An 18,544-nucleotide genomic window follows, 5' to 3' on the forward strand; every position below is an offset into this window, starting at 1 on the left:
CGGTAATTAGGAACAGGACTGGTTCTAGACACTTCTTAAGTGTAAGCAAACAACATTTAGGGCCCCCGCCTAAATTTTTCCACCATGGCCTAAATTATAACAGAAAAATAGAAAGTTATAATGGACAAGAATTCTTCAAAAAATTGTTAGAATTGCAAATTTCTTCAATATCTGTAGTCTATCTATGAATATTAACAAAAAATGGCGAAATTATAACTGACTGACTGTAGATGAATACTCAAGAAAGTTCAAATTTTAATAATTAATAACATTTTTTTAATTAAATAAGCACAAGACACAACTAAGATATAATATTATTTTTACAAGTATAATCTATATATATAAAAGAGAACGCACAAATCCTTTGTGAACTCATCACGCTAATACGGCTGAACCAATTTCTTTCATTTTTGGGGGGTTATTAGGATTTGGACCCTAGATGGTTTTTATCATATCACTTTAATTTTTAATTACCAGTGTCTTGAGATAATTGACCATTCAAGTGTCCATAACGTACAAATCCTTTGTTATTAGTTCATCATAGGTAAAAATAAACGTATTTATATGCAACCCGCATGACCATGTGACTCGGCGGGTTAACATAAATGACAGGCGATATAATGTTAACATTTACTGGAATCTACTATGGTTTTTATCATATCACTTGAAAGCGAAAAAGTAAAAATTATCTAATTAACAAGGTTTATTGCGTTCCGGGGTGACCGCAGCGAAGCGGGGTGAACGCTGCTAGTTTAAACATAAAAGTCAAAGCAGAGTAAAACTCACGAGTTCTAAGTCTAACATTAACACAGGTTTGATTTTGACAAAGAGATATGTTCTTATGCTTCATTGAAAGCATATTTACATATTTTCTAGTGATACGACTACGTTAATTAGCTTAACCATTTAATGGCCAAGCATTGATAGCATTACCATTAAAATATTTAGTTTGCCTTCATGATTGAACCATGTCTTCCTGATCATAATTCCTTAATTTTTAAAGTATTTTTGTACTTTGGTTACAAAATACAGGTTGTTTATTTCAAAGCAACATTGCCATAAAATGGCCTTATGTGTAGCTACTGAGCAGCATTGCCCTATTATGGTAAAATATCATAAGAATACTCTCAGTAAATACCAACAGTTTTGTTGAAATATTTTCCTACACAGCAAGAAACCACAAATAAAATAAAAATAAAAATAAAAAAGAAACTTTCGCGGAACGTAGGAGATGAAGCTTATACAATACTAAATTTGACTGTCCCCTGTTGACGAAGATTAGAAGTATCTAAACAAGCGACCCGCAAATCATGTATATGAATATTGTATGAAAGCAATAATGCCAATTAAAAATGAAATGAAAACTTTAAGTTTTACGTCCCACGGTTATGCCGGTTAGGCTGAAGGAGACGGTGATGATGAGAGAGGAGTGAAATGAAGAAAGTGGGAGGAAACGGGAGAACCCCAAGAAAACCCACGAGCACGGTGTTTGTCCACCACAAAGTCCACACGGCGCGAGCTGGGATCGAACCAGGGATCCCAAGCACCGGAGGTGAACGCTCTACCACTGAGCAACCGCGCCCCCAATGCCAATTAAATGATCGGTGAAGTTATAATTCATGCGGATAACGCATTAGAATGCGATGTTGCTTGAGAGCAACACTGACCAATAAAGGGTTAATTTCTCGTTCTCTTTGTTACTGAAAAGTTCATGTTATAAAGACACTTTTCTGGCTTTCAATTTGGCAAAATCTCTTATTATTGTATCCATATTCAATTTCATTGAGTATGTTATTTTCAACAGACATCGAAGCTAGTCCATTTAATCGTTCTTGAGATATAATCTCAAACAATTCCTTATTAATTTTAGCTGAACTTATTTAATACACTACAAAAGACATAAGTGTGTGTCTTAATAGATATTTAACCAAACTTGTCTTCGATCCAGTGGCGAACTTTAAAATCAGGTTCTTCAGGCAAAAATTCTTTTAACGTTCCTTTATGCCTATAAAACAATTCAGTCCTTTCATGTCTCTTTCCAACATAGATGTTCAAAATCAGAGAATGAGTAACAACACAATGTAAACAGAAGCAGTAGCGCACCCAAGATTTCTCTTTTGGGTCCGAAGATTTTTCGCAGTAGCCTACAAAATGCAAATAATTTTGTGTATTTACCCCCTGAAATTGTGATAATTTTTCTTAAAAATTAAATGTACTGGGGGATCCAGACTCTTGGACCACCTTCATCGGTGCATCCCTGAACACACCTAACTAATAATCAAAACTCTACTTTGAATTAGGACTATTACCTACCAAATGTTTAAAACCCGTTGCTTATCATATGGCCAACTTTATGTGGCAATGTCTCGAGTTGGAAATCCCGAAAATTTACATGTTCTGATTGAAGGATGCAAGACAAAAACATCGTCTATCAGAGAACGTCTCAGTGATAGTAAAAAGTGACTGACTAACGAAACATATTGATATAATTTTTCTTATTTTAATCTAGCAAAGCGGGTAATTGACGCTAGTGTAGCATAAATATGACCTAAAATATCACAGAATGACTCACAAAAAATAAATAACTATTTAACAAAACATCCTAAGAATTACAATTTATTACGAAATTTACCGAGTTAATTTGTGCTAAATAAATATTTTTCAGCTCGGATGCATTGATCATATAGTACACTGCTGGCAAAGGGGAAACCTGAATGACACTCTCCTCATTGCCAATATAGGCAAATATATTTCTGAGGAATGACAACCACTATGCTTTTTATGTCACTTTGAGCAGAAATATGACCAAAAACAAAAATATGGTTCATATATGCATTTATATACCGAATATATAGCCAATAGAACAAGAGTCAGAAATATGTTCGTATTGCATTAGACATGTAGAAAAATACGAGGTTAAAATATAAAATGACATAGAAATCTGAGCACTAGTCATATGGGAAAACAAATAAAACGTATCCGTCGTTTTGTGTTCTTTCGTGGCCGAGTGACTGGCATGTGTGTTCGTGGCTCTGGATTCGATTACTGTTGGGTGCACTTGTCTAGGATAAGAATCTAAATATTGGTTTCGGATCTTATATTAATCAGTAGATCTGGTCTCATAGTCTTAGTGCTGGAAAAGAACGTTTAATCGTAATAAATCCCCACCTCATAATTTTTGTTGTCAGTTATTTCAAGAAGAATTGGACCAATTGGAACACACTCTTCAAGAATGTACAAAAGAACTACACTTTTTCTATGTAAACCAGTGGCGTATTTAAGATTATGTTTCGGGGGGGCTATGCTAACTTTCGAGGGAGCTTTGCCTGAAAATGTGAAAATTCTGCAAGATATTTCATATACTTTACTATAGTAAGTAATATTTCTGGGGGGAGGGGCTTAAGCCCGGAAGCCACCTCCTAAATACGTCACTGATGTAAACAATAAAACAAAATTGAATTTAAACTAAAATTCTACATAATTTGTACCGTTTAATTAAAAAAGAATCCAAAGATGAGACTTGTTTATGATGCTCATCGATGAATCTCACTGACAGTGAGTAAACAAAGTGCGATGGGCGAGTGTAAATCCTTATGATGCACAATTTTCAAGAAAATTGAGAGAAGCATTTTTAAATTTTCTTTGCTAAACATAACCACACCAACTACTTACAGGGTGGCCACAAAGTTCCGGTACTCCTTCATAAATACTAATGTAAGTTTTCCAGTTACCCCTTCCCCTTGATAAATGTTAATGTAAGTTTTCCGTTACTTCTTCATAAATGCTAATGTAATGTTTTTCATTGTTTCAGATTGTGTGAACGAAGGCTGATAGTTCCAGTTGCAGTATTGAAGAACGTGTTATTGCAAATTGTTGGGTGCATGAGAGAAGTCCCACAAATAAGACACTGGTAGAAGTGCGTGCAGACTTTCGGACAACGTTTCAATGAGATCTTCCTCCGAAACAAACATTTTTATGATGAGAACAGAAAACTATTCGCCAAAGGAAGTGTGAAAGATAAGGAAATCAGTCGCATCACTTGCCTGGCCGCCATGAAGTCCAGACCTCACCACCTGTGATAATGCGCTATGGGGGTTTCATAAAGGGCATCGCTGCACAAAACCGTTACAATACCACTGCCGAACTGACAGAAGCTGTGAAAGAAGCGTTCACTCAAGTTATACCTACCATGCTCGGCAAAATCTTGCACAGAACCTGATGGCATATCATCCTTTGTCATGAGAATGACGGTCGACAGACTGATCCTTTGAACACTTAATATTTCGTATTTCAATAAAACTTCTCGAAAGCATTGCTGTTCATGTGATTCAATTCTTTCCGTGTAATTGTTTACATACGTTTAGTGTTTTATGTTACTCATTTTTAGGGGTAACGGGACTTTGTGGGTACCCTGTAGATGAACCTGAGACTGAAACATACTCTCTTCAAGCTTTTTATTATGATATTACCAAGACGACAATACACAGTATAGTTAATGAAATGTAGCCGAAAATAATGATTATCTCTTAAATTCTATTTTAAAAAAATACAACATTGTCTCTCTGATGCGTAGGTTCCCTGGTTCGATCCCCGACCAAGTAAGTTTGTGGGAGACAACATCGTGTTCGTGGGTTTTTCAGGGTTCTCCCGTTTCCCCCACATTCTCATTCCACAATTCTTCCATCATAATTCACTTGCCTTATTCACCCGTCTCCCTTAGCTTAACAGGCGTAATCGTGGGACGTTAAACTGAAAGATTTCCATTAATTTTTCCAGTTTCATTATATTGGGTGCTTTTTTTTTTTTTTAAAAAAAAAAGAAAACAATCAAATTTAAGCTTTTCTGCCATCGAAAGGTAATATTTTAATATTGAAGCAATCTATTTAAAACTAAAAGATATTTTAATATGTTTAAGAAATTTCAGCTCTTTGTTGTAAAAATAATAAGTTCAATGAATTTGGTATTAATATTATTAGCACACCTTTGCAGTTGTCCTGTTCTTAATTTCTGATTCAGCTGCCAAGATAAATTTTCAAGTGTAAAAAGAGGGTGGTGAAGTTAACATTGAAGGGAAACTTTAGCTTCTCACTGCTGCTTTCAAAGATTTTATTGGATCAAAAGATCCAATATATTTCAGGCAATTTTTTTTTGAAGGCTTTATATCTCGAAAACTACACATAGTGTAACCAAATCAAAACTATCACCTAACTCAGTATGATGTGCTTATTCCGTAAAAAATAAGAAAACTAGAGTTAGGGTCCGTTCAAAAATTTTGTGGCCCATAATCTAAAGAATTCAATATATTTTACTCAATCAAACATTTTCCTGTACGCCTTATATCTAGAGAATGACATATCGTGTAGCCAATCCCCCCCCCAAAAAAAAATCAATATATTTTACTCAATCAAACATTTTCCTGTACGCCTTATATCTAGAGAACTACATAGCCAAACCAAAACTATCACTGAACTCAGTAGGTGCGTATTCCGTAAAAAAAAATTACGAAAATTCGATTTAGGGGCCGTTCCAAAATTTTGTAGGCCCTAATCTAAAAACACCAATAGAATATATTTCATTCAATCAATCAAATTTTTCTTGTACGCATCTAGAGAACTACATATACTGTAGCCGAACCAAAACTATCACTTAACTCAGTATGATGTGCTTATTCCGTAAAAGAATACGAAAACTCGAGTTAGGGGCCGTTCAAAAATTTTGTGGGCCCTAATCTAAAAAATCCAATATATTTCATTCAATCAAATATTTTCTTGTACGCCTTATATCTAGAGAACTACATATAGTGTAGCCACACCCAAACTATCACTTGACTCAGTATGACGTGCTTATTCCGTAAAAAAATACGAAAACTCTATTTAGGGGCCGTTCAAAAATTTTGTGGCCCCTAATCTAAAACATCCAATTTATTTCATTCAATCAAGCATACTTTTGTAGGTCTTATTTCTGGAGAACTACATAGTGTAGCCAAACCCAAACTATCACTTAACTCAGTATGATGTGCTTGTTTCGTTTAAAAAGAAAGAAAAAAAAACGAATACTCGATTTAGGGACCGTTCAAAAATTTTGTGGCCCCTGATCCAAAAACTAATTATTGGCCAAGATCACAATCTTTTGATGCATTTTCTTTTCGATCATTCCTAAAATTCTTGTTGTGATAATGTGTCAACATTCTTGAAAAGTATGTTACGTATGTGCAATTCCGAGTTCTTAATATTACGGTGTATAGTCCTATTTCTAAGTGGTCAAATTTTCAATAACAGTGCTCCATATTTAGTTTACATTCAAAGTCAATAATAGTTCTTACTTAATGTGGAAATAATTTTAAGATGATGTTATACTTTTATTTATTTTCGGAGCAAATTAGTGGCTGATAATAATAAAATCATACTTTGACTAACGTTCTTAGTGTAAAGGCCACATTTACTGCACACATTTTAGGATTATACACAGGAAATGAATGGTAATTGAGTTTAGAAAATACCAACAAGCTTTTGAGAGGAATCCGGATTACATTGTCAAATATCTTTCTGTTCTCTATCGTCATTTGTTTGACGACTAACCATTTTGCATTGTTGGGCACGAAGCCAAGTCCTGAACGATTCATTTTCTACTGTTTGAAACCTAGCTCGCCATTAAAACTATGAACTTGCTGTATATATATATATAAAGTATCACAAATTTTAAATATGGCAAATGTTTAATTTTGCATCATATCTTGCTCATGGTACGGTTAAAACCCGCACTGCTGCTTTGCGTACCCCTGCTGTGCCGTTACAACATTCATAGAGATGCGCTTATTTACAAACCTAAGACTCAACACACTTGAATCCTTCTGCAGCTTTATGATACCCTGGTTTTTAAGCTGTGTGAGATGTGTGAAGAGCTACTAAAGGACGAGTCCTGGAAATTGTTCTTCAATTTTAAAACTACTTACTTACTATCTACGTTCATATAATACGGTTTATTTAACCTTTAACTTCGTACTAGTTGAAATGCTCGTTCTTCGCACGGGGACAATACGTTAATCGGAAATATTTGAATCCTCCTCCCCTTATAATATTTACTTCAACAAAAGTGTAATGATAAAAACCCAGAAGACACGGAATAAATATTGAAATACCCTTCCCCCACAGAATACACCTTTAAGGTTAGTGTAAAGGGACAAGTTTTGCCGATAGATGTCACTACAGTCTTCCTATCTCTCCCATGTATTTTTAACCTTTCACGAAAATTTACAATTTCTTTTATAAATTTCAACCTAGAGACTTCAAATTTTTAGAGAAGGAACTTCATAAGCTATTAAAGGGAACAATCCGTTCCGATTTTTTATTTAGAATTTTCAATTTTTTTCATTGTTGAAACAGTTTCATTGTTAAAGTTTTGGATATCCATTTCAACAATCAAGCCATTTCAACAATGAAGAAGGTTCTAAATAAAAAAATCGGTACGGATTATTGCCTTCGATAAATTATGAAGTTCCTTTTCTTAAAATTTGAAGTCTGTAGGTTAAAATTTGTAAGAGAAATTGTGAATTTTCGTGAAAGATAAAAAATACATGGGAGAGGTATGAAGGCTGTAGTGCTATCTAGCGGCAAAACTTGTCCCTTTAAACCAACTTTAATCAAATAGATATGAATAAAAATCCAGCTTGACGTGGGTACTAACCAACTTTCAAGTTTCAAATGGGTCAGATGTTTTCGCGGGCCGAAAACTATGAATCCAACACAAATCATTTTTGACATATTATTTTCACCTCCCCTCCCCCTCTGCCGATGGGTATGAACTTGGACTCTGCCGATGGGTAAACGACATTAAGAGCGACATTGTTCATTCCAGCGACCCCGAAAACTATGGATTGGACACTAATATCAGTGGTTTTGCATTATTTTTACATGTCACTCCCCGGAGTTTGAGCACACTTTTCAGGTTCACCCTGTATAAATAAAACTTCCAATTATTTTTGTCACTTAGAAAACTAGGGGTCCTAGGCCCCCAGACCCCTGGCTAGATACCCCACTGGGATGGCTGCTTCGAAAATATTCGTTTGTAACTAACTTAACAGTTAGAGAAACTATCCTTGCTATATTATTGTAGTCACTGATACTTGTGAACAAGATTGTTAAAAAATACCCTTTACACCAAAGCATTCTCAATTAGAATTGAAAAATGAACTTTTCGTTTTAGATTTACATTGCTTTAGCGTTACAGATAGACGTCTCTTAGGCAAGGCTTATCAGAAAAATGATTTGAATTTTACAATCCTATTCATCTACATAGAAATACTATAGGATAAATTTAAGGGTAACGTGACTCACTAACCCAATGCTATTTAGATGGAGGGAGTAAGGGGAATACAGTATTTCGTTTATTGTGCATGTGTTGGTATCCTGCAAAAGGAGCTACTTATAGAACTGTGTAATCGGCTTGATTGTTCAAGAATTTTGTAAAGCTTTAGAACTTTATTGAACGACGCACAAGCTGTTATCCACAAACGTTAAAAGGATCAAGGATAGGGCGGAATCCTGGACAGTTGCAAGATTCGCTCTATGTAAAGGTCATCACCATCTTGGAATATCAATCTCTCTGGTAGCTTCAAAATACAAAGGAGTCTCGGTCCAACTTTATTCTTTCATCAACAGAAAATTTTAGAGTTTGTAGGATAATTGCTTAAAGTGCATAACAATCCAAATGGATGGAGAATAATCTCAATTGTAAAATATCCAGCGAAGTACAACTACACTAGCTTCCCTTCTGCTGTAATCAAGATGGCCTCCAATAACATCAAGATGGCCTCCAATACTAATACTCTGACGCAATAATCGGGAATTTTGAACTTCACAGTTTGACTTTCCAATAAATTTTGTATATAATTCTACTATACCAAGAGGGATCAATTTCTTAATAAGCTTTTAGACAAGGAAAATTAAACTTTAACATATGGCCCAGAGGCATGATAACGGAGATCTTACTCAACCAAATTTTTCGCGAAATTGCTCTGATAAAGACAATAAAGGGATGAGACAATTTTCTCTTTAAATATTTCCTTGCGCCCTCACAATTTCTAAATATCAACAGCTTTCCTAAGAGAGAAATACAGATTTATTGCTATGTGCTTGCTTCTTGGGACTGTATTAGCTAATAACATTTTAGATTTAAGTGCTACTAAGGGATTCCCAAGTTTAATGAATGGATTTTATTTTTTAAAAAAGAAAAGTAATTTTCAGTTCTTTCGACCAATCAAAGAGAACGAAAATGAGAGGAACTTTGAAACAAATATCCATACTGATATTAATTACAATAATATTGATAATACTATTTTATTTTGAACAAAAGATAGGATTATTATTAAATTTAATAACATAAATGTTCTTAAATTACTGTATATTTAATTAAATAAAATCAGATATGTTGAAAACACGTCTTATTAAAAAAATATTTATAATTAAGATGTGGAATTGATGTCAAAAACTACGGGACCTGTCATTTAGGCTACCAAGTTGTCACGATTTTAAATTTAAACAGTAGCGTAGCCAGGATGTGTGTTTGGGGGGGGGGCAAATGCTGTTATAGGTACATATAGAAAAATTACAAGCAAAAAAATATATAAACATAAAAATATATAAAAGAAATTACAAACAACAAAGTACCAAAGTACATTGTCTGACCTCTTTGGGGGGAGGCCCCTCTGCCCCCTTCCCTACGCCACTGAATTTAAAATAAAATAAATGTAATATTAAGAAATGAGAACATAATGAAATAGAATACAAAAATAATGAGAGAAATGTTGATAAATGAAAGTCTTTAATTGAAGCGATGGAAAAGCCGCTACAATAATAATAATGACATCTTATAAGGAATATGTTTTCTGACATCATGTTTCTGAAATAAACGCAAAATATGGTAATTATATTGAACCATAGAAATATCTTGGAGGAAAATAAGTTCGAAAGTAAATAATTTAGTTTCTGGCAATTAATAAGTTTTTAATTCTATTATATATCCTTTTGATGATGTTCTTTCTTTTGTTGAAGCACCAAAGGTAATATCTTTTCATAAAGGAAATTGGCTTTCACGGTAAATGCTTATAAAAAAAGTTATCAAACCTTTTCGCAAACAAATTAAAGACAAAAATGGAAACACTTTAATCTAATATTATTCTAAGTGCTAATTAAATTAAATGACTATTCTAGTAGTTGTGTTCATCCTTGTTGTGCAACTTTGCCAAGTCTCATCTTTGAAATTCATTCAATTAAATGTTTAGAAACTATTAGAACTACATTACGAAAATTCGGTTTATTCTTTTCTTGGTAACTTATAGAGACTCTCATAATTTTGTAAAATTGAAACTGCTTACAAATCAGGTAAATCCATTTCAGGATCAGTGTGGTGAGTAAGATAGACAGTGTAAGGAATTACTGAAGAGAAGCATCTACGTCAGTATACATAGCTTGATTCTTTTCCATACGAAAAAATGGAAGTAGTTGTTTACCGAAGATATTTCACATCGCTGTCGATCATGCTCGATATTATGTCTACTGGTATGGACTATTGCACGACACCGCGGTTTCCACTGTAGCACACTTTATTACAGCTGTATCAGAGGAATACTATTCCGTTTGTAGGTTTTTCAGAGTCCATTTACCGTGCGAACCTGGGATAATGGAAGCCGCTGCTTGAGAAGTCCAAAATCAAATTATTCTATGGGACTCTTTAATCACATTATCTATGTGAATATGCTCGAATCTCTCGAATCCAGCGCCATATATTGCTGGATTTCGTGCTGTGTAAACTGGAAGTAGAACATGTTCTTGGTAATAAGCAGCATTGATATTAACAGTTTTTAAACCTTAAGTATCTCGAGCTTCCATCTGTAGTAAAAATCAGTAACAACCACGAATAGTCTTTATTATGAACACCTCTGTATGTTATGACCCGAACTATTCCATAGTCATTAAGGTTGACCAATTCATTCCTCCATTACCATAACAAATTTCCAGGCAAGAGGAGATCATACAGTCTTCTTTTCTTTTCTCTTAGTTTTGCGATAGGCTATGGTGTTACGCGTGCACACCGACTTGCAGATAGTTTGGAGTTTCAATTTATGATAGATTGTACGATCCACTATTGATTGTGACACATGTAATCGTCTGACCATAACTTACAGTATTAAAGGATTCTTACTGGTCAGCATATCTCGGATATTCTCTAGCACAGATCTTGTAAGTTTCACTAACACCCTCTTTCGATGCGATTTCGTTTTTCATGTGAGTTGTGAAGGAGGGTGCACTTAATAACCTTTAATTATAACTCCACTACAAAACCATTGCTCCGATACTGTTCTACTATGTAAAAACGTTAAAGTTTGCATGGTAAAGAGCCGTGGAGTATCCTTCCCAAAAGCAATTTTTTTGTGGGGCATTTGGCGTAATACAGCACCTTCTCTCTGCTACACAGAAGCTGGAGAGACTGATACACGTATGCACATAGTTTTGTTGTTACTTGACATCCGGTTTGATATTCTTGCTTTCTCCAACTTGTTCGGATGGAAACGGATTAGTTTCTCTACATTTATTGAGATGAATGTAAAAAATAGTTTTACTCATCAATAAATGGGACTTTTCTTCTGCTTTACCAATAAACCTTTACGATAAAATATGAGTAATGTTAAAATTTAAGACATAGATGTGGAAAGTTTGCCCAAAGTCAAAAATGTATTGATGATTAAAGAAGAATTATTTGTGTATGTTTTAATTATTATATTTCCTTCATTGTTGACACTTTACATCTCAGCAATATGACTGAAACAATCTTGCAGAATGGAAATAGATCTCAGCCCTAATTGTGAGACACGGCTGAACAGTAGTGTAACATGTTAGATCTGATAACTTGAAGACTCAGTAAATCAGCTACCTAGAGAGCGGGCTAATAATACTTTGAAAGTCGTCAAACAATACAACCACATATAATTGTGTGGATCACAGTTTGTGTTTTCAATTCCAGTACTATGCCAATGAAATCCTATTGTTAGAATCAAGCATCTTCGGCCATGTGTAGATGATGAGGATCCTAGGGATGCAAGAGCTCCTGACTGTTTCGTATAATTACCGATTATGTGGGTCATAAAGTGTCAGCAGTGTGTCATTCGTGTACAAAACAGGGAATAGAGAATTCCCATAGCAAGTTCTCCCCGCTGAGGATCCACTTGACAGATAGATTGTTCGGTCCACTGCAACTCACAGTCTATCTTAACTTATACATCATAGCCACTGTGGACCTCCATGCGGGCACGCGAGCAGATAACAATCGATTGTTGGAGGCAGATCTAGATTTCCGTCCCGGGTTCGATCCCAGCCCCCGCCAAGTGAACTTTGTGGTGGACAAACACCGTGTGCGTGGGTTTTCTCGGGGTTCTCCCGTTTCCTCCCACTTTCTTCATTCCACCATTTCATTCATTACTCATCATCACCATCTCCTTTAGCCTAACCGGCATAATCGTGGGACGTAAAACTCAAAGATTTCATTTAATTTTTTTAGATTTCCGTGTATTTCGGGCACTGCTGCTCTTGATACCTGCTTATCGTCTCGAGAATGCTTTTATTTGTATCGAGACAGGATGTAATAACATGAAAAATGGGGAAGGGTGCTGTTGAACAGTGAGAGATGTATTTTTCTCAATCACAGTGATAATCTTATGAGTCAATAGTGGCGTATTTAAGGGGAGCTTAAGTCCCCCCGAAATCTTACTTACTATAGTAAAGTAAATGAAATATCTTGCAGAATTTTCACCTTTCCAAGCAATTCCGCCCTGAAAGTTAGCAAAGCCCCCCGAAACAAAATCATAAATACGCCACTGTGAGTCAATAAGATACTCATCTCGCTTGCCAGTGACTTTCATTCAGGAAAGTATGACTAGGGCTTCATACAGTCATTAAATCGTCAATCCCGTTCACCGATCTTATCTGGATAATTTGCATTTCTGTCTTTCAATCTGTAAGGCGGCAATGCTTCTACAAGAGCAACCCAGGGTGGTCTGCTTGGTAAATGCTTTCTTCCCAGCCTGCTAAATCTTCATTCTCACGAATACCTATTGGACACGGTGACAGGACACCTGACGTCCAATCACTTTCGCAACGTTCATCGCTCAGTTACTTCGAGATCTCCAGCCAGCATAGAAGATCATATCCAAGGCATTATGTATCTGTACGACATACACCTGCCGGAACAACTTCTTGTGTGGCCGCTCTCGGTGGTTGCATGTGGTATTATGGTAGTATTGCATAGGGTGACCACATGTACCCTTTGTAAAAGTATTGCTCTTTTAGAGGTTCAAGTATTTTATACTCTATTTTTCTGATCAAATGCATTACCTTATACTACTTTTCTGTGTTACGACAGGTTGATTTCACATAAAAGCATTTAAAGCTCAATGAATCATCTTAACAGAAATGGGTGGCTTAAGATTTTATTCTTGCAACCACGCTCAGGTCACAAGTAACAAATTCGAATGAATCAAAATTAAAAGAAATATAGTCTGCTCTTTGAAATGAAATGAAATGAAATTTTGAGTTTTACGTCCCACGGTTATGCCGGTTAGGCTAAAGGAGACGGTGATAATGAGTAATGAATGAAATGGTGGAATGAAGAAAGTGGGAGGAAACGGGAGAACCCCGAGAAAACCCACTCACACGGTGTTTGTCCATCACTGCTCTTTGAAGGTCAGCTTATTTTCTACTAGTTGGATTCTAGTTTAGCGCCCCTTTCAGCACCGAGGACACATGAGATGTGAACACAGTTTAAGATGGTATTTGAATCCCTGGAATATGTTCACACTTTTCAAGGATCTCCTAGTGAGAATCGAACCCGGGACCCTGTACCAATTGAATCCCAGGTAGCTGTAGGCCACAGGGAGTGCTAACTTATCCCTTATGCCACGTTGTTGTATTCTCTGTTGATGGCGATGCAACTTCAGCACCCACTAACATTAAATCTCCCTCTAACAAGATATATAACTGTGAATTTCTTAAATGGGTTTCTATGAGTATTAGTCCAGGAACTTTAGTCAAAAAATGGGTGTTTCTTCGGAAAAATTAGAAGCCAAGGTTTTTCTTCACAAAAACGTTCATTAGGTCATTCTAAATGACATATCAAAAGTCCCCGACTTTCTGATGTACGCTTCCCCTTTTCTCGGGGGGTGAAAGTGGGGGAGGAAAACGCAATTTAAAATACAATCAAATTCAGCTTATTTGCAGGTTGACCCAAATATTCCGAATAAAAAAAACAAAATTTACCGGGAACGCTTAGCACATTTGCTTGTAAATGTTTCACAGGAAATCCCAAAGAATATCGAGTCGGGTTTCGGAAATATGACGTCATCAAAATGGCCGACACCAGAATTTGTAGTGTTTTGTGGGAATGGTTATAACTTTCCGCAGAATAGTGGTAAAACCGTCGTTTTTGTTTCAGATTGAAGATAATTAAATACCAAATGTGCGAAATGAAACGTGCTGCCTGCATCGTTAATTTTCTTTCGAGATACAATAACAAAAAAAAAAAAAAAAAAAGGTTTTGAGTACTTGGTTTTAAGTGTAAATGCAAATAACTCAGTAATCATAAAATATTTCAAAATATGTCTTCAAATAAAGGTTGTAGAGCATTATAAAGACTTTCCAACGGTACCTGTACCTACATTTTTTTTGTAACTAAAACCAACTAAAAGAGAGAGGTCCAACTGCACAATTATGGGACCAGCATTTAGACATTGTGTTAATCCTCAAAGAGTTTATTAGGGCAGAGAAAATGGGTGACTGGAAGGCATATTTGTCTGTAGTGAAGAGGATGATTCCGTATTTCCACGCCGCAGGACATTTTTTGTACGCTAAAAGTGCCAACTTGTTTGACAAAGACATGGTAAAGTTGGAGAACTTAATGGATGGAGACATCTATAGAAAATTTACTGCAGACTTTTTCACCGTTAAGCGATCAGACAAATTTTTTAGTGAAATTCCAACAGATATGGTAATAGAACAGTCACTCATGAAGTCTTCAAAGATACGAAGAGGCTTTGTGCATGGAAGAAGTACAAAAGAGAATGTTTTAACTAAGTTTGTTGTTGGTTTGTTAAGAGCGGACAACATTTCTGAAGGACTAGAAAACTTTTGTGGGATTTCGTTTGCAAGTGAAGAACAGCATGTAGATGCACGAGTATCTCGAATCAAACGGGACTAAGAAGATGTTAGGAAGGTATCAGAGTGGTTCAGTGCCCACAACCCTTTCCCAAATGTACAAGTGATCATGTCTATAGCAACAGGGGTTACAGGTAATGTGGAGAAGATAAACTGCTACGATGCACTGAACATTGGAGCAACCATGATGGAAAGAAAAGTTGGTGACAATTTTCATGACATAAAGTATTCTCGTACTAATAGGGTTCTTTCTCTTTAAACAGTGAAGAGTCACCTTAGGTACACGACGTTACTGTGCCTGTCGATCCACTGCTGCTGTTACAACAATTCAGCGTAATCAAAAGATCAAATGATGACCTTCGAGCATGTTTAAATTTCGAACTGGCTCCTTGCCAATGGCTCTTTTTGATGCAATTGGAATTAGAAAAACGAAGAAATCATCCTTATTCAACATCTTCAACCCGACCAATGTTCATCCTGATCTCGGAAACGCAAACTACGTCGTTGATGGAGGGTTCCTTCTTCATCGAGTGGTGTGGCGTCAAAACGAATCTTTCATGGATATTTGTGATAAATATGTGGCATATGTGGAAAAACACTTCGGTCAAAAGAATGTCATCGTATTTGATGGATATGGTAATCCTCAGAAAAATGTAAAAGTCATGGAGCAACTTCGACGGTGCTCGAAAGCAGCATCAACAACAATTATATTTGATGGAAACATGGTTGCAACTACGAGCCAAGAAAACCTTCTCGCCAATGCAAACATTTTATTTCTACATGCTTTTTCAGGCTGTGATGGAACATCTGCCATTTTTCAGAAGGAGAAATCAGTTTGTTTGAAATTATTACAAAAACGTCAAGATTTAAAACATGCCGTAGAAATTTTTAATCGAAGTAATATTCCCCATGCAGAAATAACTGAAAATGGCATACATTTTTTTTGGGGGGGGGGGGTTATACGGTGCATCTGCAAATTACACTTCACTAAATGATTACCGTTATTATTTCACAAAATCAGTGAAGAGAAATAAGTCTGTCGATTTAAAAGCCCTACCACCGACTTCAGCTGCAGCACAACAACATTTGTTTCGGGTTTATTACCACGTACAAAAATGGCTCGGAAACCAACTAAATCCTGAGGAGTGGGGTTGGGTTATGAAAGACAATTTGGTAGTACCAATTCGATCAACGCAGCCACCTGCTCCACCGTCCCTTTTAAAAATGATATTCTGTTCATATTTTAAAGGATGCGGCAATGTGTGTGAATGTCGAAAGCTAGGTCTGTTCTGCTCTCTTGCTTATGCAAATTGTCACGGACAATCCTGTTTCAATGTCACTCCAACGGAAGGAATCTCTGAACGTGAAATATTCATGGACGCCGAAGAAATAGAGGTGACAAACCAGGTGGATCTGCTATAATTACAATTATTATTTATCAATCAGCAAAGGAACTCAATAAGTACACTATTTCAGGTAAGTTGAATAGTTTACATTTCTTATTCATTATTACTCTGAATTTTACATTTCTCATTCTACAAACAATAGAATCTATCGCCGAATTGTAAATCCTCATTTTTGTATCTGTGTCTGGGGTGTGTGTGACTTACGGATGCTAATGCGATATTGAATCTTATATCCAATTATTTTCAAAATTAAAAAAAAAAAAAAAGTTTTCTTATATTGTCTTTACAAGAGTCGGTCTATTAAATAGAAAACACACCTTCCTTACATTTCAAAAAAAAAAATAAAAATAAAATAAAAAAAATAAAATAAAAAAAATGCAGGTACGGGTACCGTTGAAAAGGCTTTATAATGCTCTACAACTATTGTTTGAAGATATATTTTGAAATATTTTATGATTACTGAGTTATTTGCATTTACACTTAAAACCATGTACTCAAAAACTAGTTTTTTTTGTTACTATATCTCGAAAGAAATTAACGATACAGACAGCACGTTTCATTCCGCACATTTGGTAATTAATTATCTTCAATCTGAAACAAAAACGACGGTTTTACCACTATTCTGCGGAAAGTTATAACCATTCCCACAAAATACTACAAATTCTGGTGTCAGCCATTTTGATGACGTCATATTTCCGAAACCCGACTCGATATTCTTTGGGATTTCCTGTGAAACATTTACGAGCGAATGTGCTAAGCGTTCCCGGTAAATTTTGTTTTTTTATTCGGAATATTTAGGTTAACATGCAAATAAGCTGAATTTGATTGTATTTTAAATTGCGTTTTCCTCCCCCATTTTCACCCCCCGAAATAAGGGGAAGCGTACATCAGAAAGTCGGGGACTTTTGATATGTCATTTAGAATGACCTAATGAACGTTTTTGTGAAGAAAAACCTTGGCTTCTAATTTTTCCGAAGAAAAGTGCTAAAATTCCTGGACTATATATTAAAGAAGACAAATTTCTGATATATTCAGATAGTTTGTAGTTATTGTAAGATAACATTCTAGGAACATCACTTGGGATGTTTTAAAGTGCTTGTATAATCATTTTATTTTACAATATCAGTTAAACAGTACACTGGTTCTATTGTTGCATAAGGACAGAAAATTGTGTAAAATTTATACAGGATGTTTAAAAACAACCGACGTTTGGGAGGTGATTCCTGATACCAAAATAAGGCAAAAAATATAGACCAACCTGGGTGCACAAATGCTTTCTTCCGGAGTTATAGGCTGCCGAAAGCATGAAAAAATAATGAACTTTAAAGGTTCGTAGTTCCAACACTATGAGACCTACCATAGTCGGGTCAAGACTTCACTTAGGAACTAATATGTATTCTATTCAAAAATTCATGTTTCAGAATCCAAACGTACTCACGCAACAATTTTTATACAGGTAGTTGGTGAGTACTTCAAATTATATACCCATAGCCAAACTCCGTCCTCATTAATGCCTCAATAGCATTTGGTATTAGATGGGTACATGAGAAGGATGATTACATACAAATTTCTTATGATAAAACAAATGCCTTGGTACCTGTAAGCACACCGGACATCTTCAAGTCGTTTCTGAGAACCATGAGTTGACTTCCATTACGACCTTTCGCCTTGACCGAATTCAACGAATGTACCACGCAATTTGAATGAGATATCAATCATCTTCACGACAACTTTGATTTAAATTTCAAGCTATTTCTGAAAAATAGTTTAGTTTTTCGCTATTGACCTTGACTAAAAAATTGTCGTAGCAATATTTATTGTTTGCCATTTTTTATATTATGTCATATTCAGAAATTTATCAGTTTCGCCTTTGTCCCTGACTTTCAGCTTCTACCAATGCTAACAAAATTTGGTATGACACCTAAGGAACTAGTAACG

This window comes from Thermobia domestica, chromosome 9 (genome assembly GCF_964235325.1).
Source record: "Thermobia domestica chromosome 9, izTheDome1.hap1.1, whole genome shotgun sequence".
In the NCBI taxonomy this organism is placed as follows: Eukaryota; Metazoa; Arthropoda; class Insecta; order Zygentoma; family Lepismatidae; genus Thermobia; species Thermobia domestica.